At 50.2% G+C, this 9,812-nt stretch overlaps 1 long non-coding RNA gene across 1 annotated transcript; it reads right to left on the bottom strand.

The window, feature by feature from the left end:
- Positions 1-587: 587 nt before the first annotated feature.
- LOC141574837 (uncharacterized) lies at positions 588-4,507 on the bottom strand. The gene is made up of 2 exons (XR_012501978.1): positions 2,342-4,507; positions 588-1,481 (listed from the first exon to the last, which is right to left on the bottom strand). It is a non-coding gene; the product is annotated as an uncharacterized LOC141574837 (long non-coding RNA).
- Between the last annotated feature and the right edge of the window lie 5,305 nt (positions 4,508-9,812).

Genomic DNA, 9,812 nt, shown 5'->3' with positions numbered 1-9,812 from the left:
AACTCTTAGACTTACACAGTTCTGACCCCAATAACTTATCATCTACAATGTCAGAGGAAAGAGGCCCTAAATGCTCCCTGGAAAGTAAATCTTCCCCAAGCTGCCAGCCTGATGGTGGGTCAGTCAAATCAGCTATTTTAGCTTTTGCTTTATGAGAAATAGAAAATGTTTTTACAAAACTCATAAACACACACAACATAAATGAATTCAGTGGGGTCTCTGGGCCAGGGTCAGTAAAACCAGGTAAATAAGTTATGCAGTCACTTAAAACTTTCTCATTACTTTAAGAAGAAGGTTCACATATTAGCGAAACAAAATACAAATATTCAGTGTTTCAGTTTGGACTTCTTAAGACTTTCCCTTTATTTAAAAGATACTAATTTATTTTTAAACCCCGAGTTCCCATTTCTTTGATGAAGACCAAATCACTAACTTTAAAAATAATTTTGACAATTAATTCTGTGGAAATAACTAATTTTCTGAAAAAAAGGCAAGAAAGTCTGTGGAGACTACATTCTCCATTCAGGACGGTTTTTCATCTAAAATATTCAGATTTCCTTTCTGAATGAGTGCTGAGCAAAACCAAATTTGAGCAAATGTACGTTTTATTTTACTGATTTAGGGTCACATTTTAACACTAGGTAACGGTGAACAGTACAGTTCATGGGCATGATTTGTGTTTTCTCTGGGGTAATTCTGTTCCGCGAGGTGCTCTTCCTTCCACACATGTGCTTGAGCACTTCTCCTCGCCTTAGTGTACCACGTAGAATGACCACCAGGCTGTGCTACAGCCTTGGCAATGGTTTTGTTGTGCTGGAGGCCGGGGTGGAGAGGACTGGAGGCTTCCAGACGCCCGGACTTGCGTGTGTGAGGTCAGGACACTCGCTGGTGCGTTCAGACACGCCTGCTTCACAGGTTTCCTTCCACACGTGAGCTGATGTTTTATACGACTGAGCTCACTCATGCTGACTTGAGATGGTGCGACTTGGTAAGTCAGTCACGTTCTTTCTGCAGAGAATAATTCTTTCTAGAGCACATTCTATACAATCTCCCGCAAGGGGTCTAGCCTGACACCTCCGCTCGCGTTCTGGGAACCCACTTCTGTCTCTCTGCTCCGACAGCAGGGCCCTGGGAGGGAGGTCTCTTTAGGTCAGAGCATCCATGTGTAGCTCCTATGCCTCTAACCTTCCCAGGCATATCCCTTTATCTGCCCACATTAACACCAGCTCCTTTCTGGGCAAAAAGAAACATAAAAGGAGCTCCATGTTGGGTCATACTTTCCTTTGCCCCAAATCAGAACAATGTACAAATCTCACAGATACGACAACACATCCCCTGAAGCCCGTTCATGTGATGCATTTTGGCTACTTGGACGGCTCAGTCAAGGGTCCTTCCCGCCAAAGTGGTCAGACGTGTATTCGTCAGAGGTAGCCGGCGCTCACGGGAGCTTTGGTACTTCAGCATCTTCTTTGGATGGATACCTTTTGAAAACAAAAGAATTTTTAATTGAGGAGAACTCAATACCATAACAGGATGGCAAACTAGAAATGTGTCTAGTAAAGATCATTTAGAAAGTACAGGGTTTAGGAAAACATGTGTGCATAAATCTGTGTGAGTTTTGCCGACAACAATCTGAAGCTGTGCACTAGCTCCTAACGACAGTGTGTCCTTAGAGGGACCACTTCTACCCTCGTGCTGGTTGTCACCTTGAGCGTGTGCTCTCCTTCTCTTGGGCCCTAGTGTATCTCCACTGAACTGATCAGCTTTGGAGGTTACAGCTCTAAAAAGGCTGGCCTCAAAATCTTTCCAGAACTGTTCAAATGCAAATGCAAATACCCTCAGAGGTTAGCAAAATAACAGGAATGAACAGAAAAGGTTGATAAAATATTCAGGGTGGCAGCTTCAGAAACACGGAAAACGCATACCGTACCCAAAAGCACTCAAATGCAATTATTTGTGAAACACAGCTCTGGCCCGCAGCCCCCCAGCCTGGGCTCACACGGCCCCGAGCTCCGGTTACCAGCCCCGCTTCCACCACCGCGTCTCTCTTCTCTCCGTCTGCCTCTGTTCCTCCACCTTCGCGGGCTGTAAATCCCACGGCTGAGGAGGAGGAAGAGGAGGAGGAAGAGGAGGGGGCAGAAAAGGAAAAGGAAAAGGAGGGGGAGGGGAGAGGGAGGGGGAAGGAACGTCCTAGCTCCTCAGGGAAACTGGCTCCTTTCTCTCGTCATACTCTACACTTGAAACACCACTTTAAGTTGACCTGAGGGTCTGCGGAGTGTCTTAACAGGCTCATCCCTCTGTCCTTATGGTCTCTACTGACTTCAGACTCACTATCACGTACCTGTGGCCTCTGATTTACGGATCCCAACGACGCAGGCTCTGTGTCTTAGAGCCTCTCCCCTCTGGGTACCAAGGCTGTTCCCACAGCCCTCTGTCCTGGCGGGGGTGGGGGTGGGGCCACCAGGGGGAGCGGGCCAGAGGGGGAGACTCTTGCCTTTCACGGTCTCTTTTCTCCTTTCTTTCCTTCTTTCACAAGCATTCCCCGTTTCTCCACAGTTTTGTGCCAAGAGGCAGAAATGGCCTTGCTTTTCACACAAATGTGTTTTTCCTTTTCCAGGGGCTGCTGTCCCAGGAGAAGGGCGCTCGTCTCACCCTCTGTCAGTGCGTGAGGTTTTCCTTGACACGCTGTTCAGGGCTGGCACTTTGAACCTGCTGGTTCCAGAGTTCGGATTTTGGACCTCTCACTGCTTTCGTGTTTGTAACCTCTCTGCCCCTCAGCTGAAGGTTTTATTTGCCCTCCTGACCCTTGGTCCACTTTCCGCTCAGGTAACTGTCCACTGCTTTCGTCTTGACTACCTGCACTAGCGTCTCACCGGGGAGGTATGCAGCTTGCCACTTCCGCTGTGTTTAGCTCTTGCTTTAAACTGCACCTCTTGCCTTGTCGTCTTGCAGCGCCTCCTTCTGACCCGTCTGACGCTTCCTTACACCATCATCTCTTCCTACTGTCCGATTTTCCAGAAAGTCTCAAAACCTGCTTTGAACTCCACCCAGTTTCTTCAAAAAATTATTCCTGGAACATTTTAATAAATGCAGACAGAGGAGGTCAGCCTGCTCTCTACACGCACGGTCTTCTGGGAAAATACATTTTGCGTGAAGGTGAGATGTCGGCCCCTGATCTCACCTCCATTAACTGGGCTGACTTCTCCCTTTTACGTGTCCAAGTCTTCTCTGCTCGTGCCACTGCTCGGCACGGCCACCGATGCCTAGAGGTATTGTTGACTTTACCTCTCACCTTTGGCTAAAAGTATAAAGAAAGACTTACTAAACACTTCAGCTGGATTTTTCTTTTATCCGAAGTAGTGCATTGACTAGACTTTTGCCCCCCCAAAAAAAACCCACAAAGAGAAGGGGGAGGAAGGCCCATGTTTTCCTCTGCTTTTTAGAACCTAAGGTAATTAATTAGACAAAATCAAGTTCTATGTATGAATCTAACAAACTAAATATACTGCCTACAGAATAGGCCTAGACATCTTCCCTCCACCGAGTTTATTTAAGGTTCCTTGGCAGGAACTCGTGCTGGAATAGGCAGCTCCTTGGATGCTGTCTACTTGCAACTTGACACCTAATGGTTTTCCTCTTGGCTGAGAAACTCCATAAACAGAAGTGAGCGAGGGACCACGTGACCCCAGCCCTCCCGGCAGCTCAGCTCGGGTCCCTGGAAGGGAGGGAGGGGCGGGGCTGTGGGACGGAGGCTGCTCTTGGCTGCTGCTGTAAGATCCATCCAACGAGGGAAATATCCTCAGTGACAGCGTGAGGCCGTGTCCTCAGGGGCTGGGGCATCCGCCTGGGCTCCGAGAGCTGGGTGGCCCGGCCACTGCACCCCGGATGGGGGGCCGCCTTCCGGCAGCCGAGCGCCCCCATGGCGCGGGCAGAACGCGAGGGCAGCGGAGTCTCTGGGATGGAGAGTCCGAGCCTCGTTCCGCCCACGCGGTGGTGTGATCGCGGAGGGTTACTCAGCCGTTCTCAGCTCAGCTCTGCCGTCTCTGCAGCTGGGGTAACACTTTTAAAGGAGCGTGTGCGCTGGGCAGTCAGGCTGAGCTCTGCGCGGGACCGCGTGCGCGGGCTTCCTCGCTGCGGCCCCGACGGACAAGCAGCCCCGCAGCGCGGCTGCGCGGCGGGCCGTTTTCCGGCCTCTCCAAACCCTCGTTTTCTCATCTGTCTCCCGGAAGTCAGGAGAGCTACCTCCTGGGGTTGTTGGGAAGATTATCCAGGATAATGGGCAAAAAAAAAAAAAAAAAAAAAAAAGTTACAAGAGTAACTGACACAAAGTAAGAGCATGGTCAGTGATGGCCATTGCCCACAACCCCCCGAAGGAGGCGGTGCCCCTTTAAAGACGTGGAAATTGGTACCCTGACAGGCGCTAACCAGTAGACCTGGGGCTCAAGCTTAGATCGACTGGCCTTTAAAAGTTGGCTCAAAGCACCAGGCTGATAAAAATCCCCGTTGCCAGTGCCCCTCGCTCCCCGTACCGCGCTCCCTCCCACCCTGCCTGCCGGCGCCCTGGCCTCTGTGAACCAGGCCCACACGCAGCCCTGTTCTTCTGCTTCCCAGACCAGCCCGACCTGGGGCAGGAAGTTCCAAACCAGACCCAGCCCCCCATCCTCTGAGGCTGGAGACTGAGTCATTCTTCCCGCTACTGCGAATGCAGGACAAAGAGTTCCCGCACTAACCACAGAGTCCCGTCTGCCCCCCCCCCCCCCAGGAAAGCGGCAGCGGCCGCACACAGCGGGGGAAGCCGAGGGGGCGCTGCCGTGGCCTCGGGTCCCAGGGTCCCGGCTCCCCCGGCCCCTCCCCGCCTTCCCTGCCCGGCTCTTGTCAGCCTGCAGCTCACAAAAGCAGGCGGGGCCTGTGGTGGGCGCTCCACAGACACCCCTCTGATTTCATCAGAGGCCCCGGGGCAACTGTTAGTGCCTCAGATTTAAACTGAGGAAGCAAACTTCGAATGCTCACCCCGCGCGCCCGCGGTCACAGGCACGAGCGCGCGCGAGAACAGCCGTCTTCGCGTTTGCGCTCCGCTGACGTGCCTGGATCACCGAGAACGCGGTTTCTCGGCCGCGGCGCTACCGAGCCGAGTTACCAGCGGAAAGGGGAAGGGGGGGGGAGGATTCGCCCTTGCTTTTTTTTTTTTTTTTTAATTTTGTTTTTCTTTTGTTAAATTTTTTTTGTTTGTTTTGGGGGAGGTGGTTGGGTTTATCTGATGGAGGCACTGGGGGTTGGACCCAGGGCCTCGCGCACGCTGAGCACGCGCTCGCCCGCTGCGCTCCCCGCTCCGCCACCCCCGCTGCCACCCAACAGCCCAGCACCGAGGCCGCGCCGCGGGTCGGCCCGTCTCACTGCCTCCGCTCTTGGCCCATCGGCCAGCACCCTGCGTGAACAGCCGCACCGCCCTGCAAGCAGGACTGGGATGTGCGGCCTTTATTCCGTGCCCATAAAAAATTAGGAATTATAAGAGTTAATTTTTTTGTGTCAACGTGACTAAGCTAAGGGACACCCAGATAGCTGGTAAAACATTATTTCTAAGAGGGGGCGGTGAGGGTGTTTCTGGCAGAGATAAGCATCTGATTCAGCGGACTGAATCACCAATGTGGGCGTCCCCCAGCCCACAGAGGGCCCAAATGGAGCAGGAAGTCAAGGAGGGTGAATTTCTCTTTCTCTCTCTCTCTCTCTCTCTCTCTCTCTCTCTCTCTCTCTCTCTCTCTCTCTCTCTCTCTCTCTCTCTCTCTCTCTCTCTCTCTCTCTCTCTCTTCTAGAGCTGGGACGTCCATCTTCTCCCATCCGCCTGGTTCTCAGGCCTCTGGACTCGGGCTGCCCTGCACCCCCAGCTCCCCTGGGGCTCCAGCGTGTAGGTGGCGACCGTGGGGCATTTGGCCTCCATAACCAGTCCCTGTAACATCTCTCTTCTCGTCTCTCTCTCTCCTTCTCTCTCTCTCTCTCTCTCTCTATATATCCTCCTGGTTCCGCTTCTCTGGGGACCCCCTGCTAGTACGAGAATTCTGCGATCGTAGAAAAAGGAAAACAGGGGTTGGGAAGAACGAGCAATGTCGGCCACCGCACTTCGCAGTATTGTCCCGCGTCTCAGGGGCCTTGTCAGTCTGAGGGAGTTTTGTGACCCGAGGGGGAAAAAACAAACACTGAGCTAACCGTAGTCGCAGACTTTTTCTAAAGAAACTCTGGCCCCACAAATCTTGAGCTTTTACCAGCTCCTGAAAGCGAGTCGTGGCAGCAGGCCCGTCAGCTGGCCCCGGGGCCGCGGCCGAGGCCCGGGGAGGCGCCCACGGCCGGCCGGGGCTCTGCATTCGGAGCCCTTCCCGGTAACCGTGCTGCGACTCGCTTGACTTTCATGCAGGTCATCTTTTCTGGACTGGGGCTCAGAAAGCCCCCCACATCCTGTGTTCCCTGCACGTGGCCAGCCAGACGAAGGAGGCTGCTGATCACACAGCTTATATCATCCTCCGACCTGGGACTTGAGTCTGTCAGGTGTTACGTGGGTGTAGATGAGGCCAAACCATTGTCCCATCTTGCCTTTTCTTATCTGCAAGACGAAGGGACAGGACTCCACCAGCAGCCTCGGAATCTGGGTTCCCAGAGCCGCGGCACAAAGGCCAAGCTGGACGGGTGATGGGGCCAGTGCCAGAGGCTCCCTTCTGGTGGTCTGAATAATCCAGTGTGCCTCCCACACCGGTCTTCGCCTGGCCGGCACGCCTGGTTCAGCTGAGGTCCAGGCATAACAGGCCGGCCCTGCGGCCTCTGCCCGCGGGGCCGCAGGGGCCGCATGTGGCTGTTTGCACAGGCCTGTGAGCTGGGGCCTGGCTCCCGCTGGCCTGAGCCTCTCACTTCTCGGAGAACTGGAATTCCCCAAATTTTCCCCCAAATTAAAAGAACCAACAAACTGTATTACAAAAACAAACAGAATTTGTTTTTCTTTGGACAAATAAAAACTAATTTATGCTAAGGCTTTGTTGCCTTGAATCCACCCGACCGCACGATTCCCTGCCAACAACTTTTCTGTTAGCTTCTCAAGTTCATCAAACTGAGCCCTTGCTGGTAAAAGTAGAGGTTTTGCAAGCCACTAATTGGCCTAAAATGCTCCGCTATTTTATATAAACACACAGCATAGTATCAAAAATAGAGTTGCATTCATTAGCCTAAAATTCCAGCCTCCCATGTGAAACCTTTTTTTATACCCCTCAAGATTTAGGTCTGCCTCTGGAGTTAAAGGAAAACTTGTTTTCTAAACGTGTACTCTGTAATTTCACATTAAAAAAAAAAAGAAAAGAGAGATGGGCTTTGATTTCTATTTTTGCCTATTAACATATTTTATGAGCAGGGAGGCGGTAAAGGCAAATCTTTCCATCAGCTCTTTGCCGCTAATATTGTGAGGAATGTAAATCTGAAACTAGGCGAAAACAAAGTGATAACAGCCCAACAACAACAAAAACAACAGTAATAACAATAATTGAATCTAATGTGATTTATTTATTTGAAGTATCATATTTTAATACTATTATTAAAACATTATTTTATCAATATTTTAATATGTTAACATTTAATAATACAATATATAATAATACGCAATAAATATTAATGCTGTTATTAAAATAGTATTAATAGTATTAGAGTAGTATTATTAAAATATAGTAATAGTAATAATAATAATAATCATAATAATAATAATAATAAAAGAGAAATAGATGTGTTCCTGTGGATGCTGCCACAGGTGGATGACAAAATTGTTTTCTGAACTGTTTGGCACCCTTTGTGATTTTCAGTGGTCCAGCCCATTCCGCCCCTCACCGGTCTTAAGTAGTAAGACTCTTCTGCTTCACCCAGAGCAAGCAGATTCCTCCCTGTGTGTGCCTCCCTGTGTCCGGGACTCAGGGTCCCTCTGCATCTCCCTCCTGCGGCGCCCCCTTCCCGGAGCGCTGCTCCTCCTCCGGCCGGGGTCCCGCGGGGCCCCACCGGTGCCCCGGGCTCCACGGCCTCACGCGCCCTGCACCGCCCTCTGCGCCAATACCCCCCATTCGCTGCTCCTGGTGCCCATCCTGATCCACCAGCGTCTTTCCTGGTTCTGAACAACGTTCTGTGCTGCCACCCCCCCTGCGCATCCCACCCTGGCTTTTTCTCCATCAACTTCACATTCTCAGAAGGGCGATGCGAATCAGCAGCTCCATTTCCTTATTCCAGATCCACTTTTCCAATCTAACACTGTATGTACGTATAGGAGAGCAGAAGAATTATTTTTAAGCTGTAATCTACAATATTTAAAGAAGCCATTGGAGTTCTTAAAAAGTCTTATTATCACTAATTATAAGTGAAATTTGAAGCTCAGTGCCTATGAAGACACTCAGGGTGAATGAAGACTTGGGGAGGGGCCACTCACGAAAACCACAGCCAAGTGCAGATTCCTCCAAGTGGGTCACACATTCCATGGGGTAAAACCACGGGCTCACAGTTTGGAACAATAACACTGGAGCTTGTGGCTGCCTGCAGACGAGGACTGAGGGTTAAAAAGGAGGAGGCTGGGAGAGAGAGAGAAGGACTGCAGCAGTGGACACAGGAAGCTCGCGTCTGCGGGGAGAGAGGGGTGTAGGGGTGTCCCCTGGGCAGCTGAGGGCAGAGCAGAGAAGACAGGGTGTATGATATGAGCTACATGCAGCGGCTGATGTTTGCCAACTGAATGTATAAGGAAAGTTTAAATGAATATTCAGATACATAGATGTACAACCTTGAATTAGAGAACGTTCTGCTGAGAGCAGAGTCAGTTTCTTGATGTCCTGACTTCTCTCTCACAATATTTTTCCAAAATCTGATGGTTCATTCAAATACTCAAAGAGGAAACCACAAAGAATGCATGCATAAATGTTACCCCCAAAAGAGAAAAAAGGAATGGCAAAAGAAAGAAGTGGTCATTGAAGAACACAGATACAGAAAGTATCCACTAAGGATCGGGTGGACACGAGGTCCTGAGACATTCCCCAGTTTGTAAACATGTTTATTAGAATCACTGTTTAGAGTAAGTTGAAGTAGGGCTTGAAGAAGAAAATGATATTTAAGACATTTAATTGGCAGGTGTCAGAAAGTAAGTGGAGGAGGGGGGAGAAAAAGCAAAATGGAAAAGAAGTTAATAATCTAATTAGGAACACAGAGGGAGATTATAAGAAAGAAAAATAAAAGTTAAAAAAGTCTATAATTTAAGAAATAGGAAAAAATAATAGTTCTAGAAAGTAGTCAACTGAGATCTTATACACACAAGCACACGGTTAATAAGGAGGGTAGTTTGGGGTAACTAGGTGGTGACGATGGACATTAGCTCTCCCTCCCCGCCATGCACATGCCGCTGCTCACATCAAGAGATGGAGTGCACTTCCCTTTCCCTGACCTTGTGCCTAACTTCCACCAGTAACCTGTGGTGGAGGTGATGCTCTGGGACTTCCGAGCCCAGCCCGGGAGAGTTCTAACAGCTTTCACTTCTGGTAAAATCGCACCGCTGCAGGGAAGGCTTCTTTCCTGGACCTGTCAAGGAAGAGTAAGGCTTTCCCTGATGCTCCGCATCTGCAGTGAGCTGTGCACATTTCTATTCCAGTTTCCACCACACTGCAGGCGCCTCCTGGCCAGGTCTGGACAATCATTTTAAGAAGTTTGTCAAACACGTAAGTGGACTGACTGATAAATGAATTAACAGCACAGAGACAGTAGTGACCACCACTGGAGAGAATAATGCCACCAGAGGAAAAAGGTGACAGGGATGAATG

Source organism: Camelus bactrianus, chromosome 23, assembly GCF_048773025.1.
Source record: "Camelus bactrianus isolate YW-2024 breed Bactrian camel chromosome 23, ASM4877302v1, whole genome shotgun sequence".
Taxonomy (NCBI): Eukaryota; Metazoa; Chordata; class Mammalia; order Artiodactyla; family Camelidae; genus Camelus; species Camelus bactrianus.
Note: the sequence above shows the minus strand (reverse complement) of the source record. Positions and strands in the feature narration are given on the sequence as shown.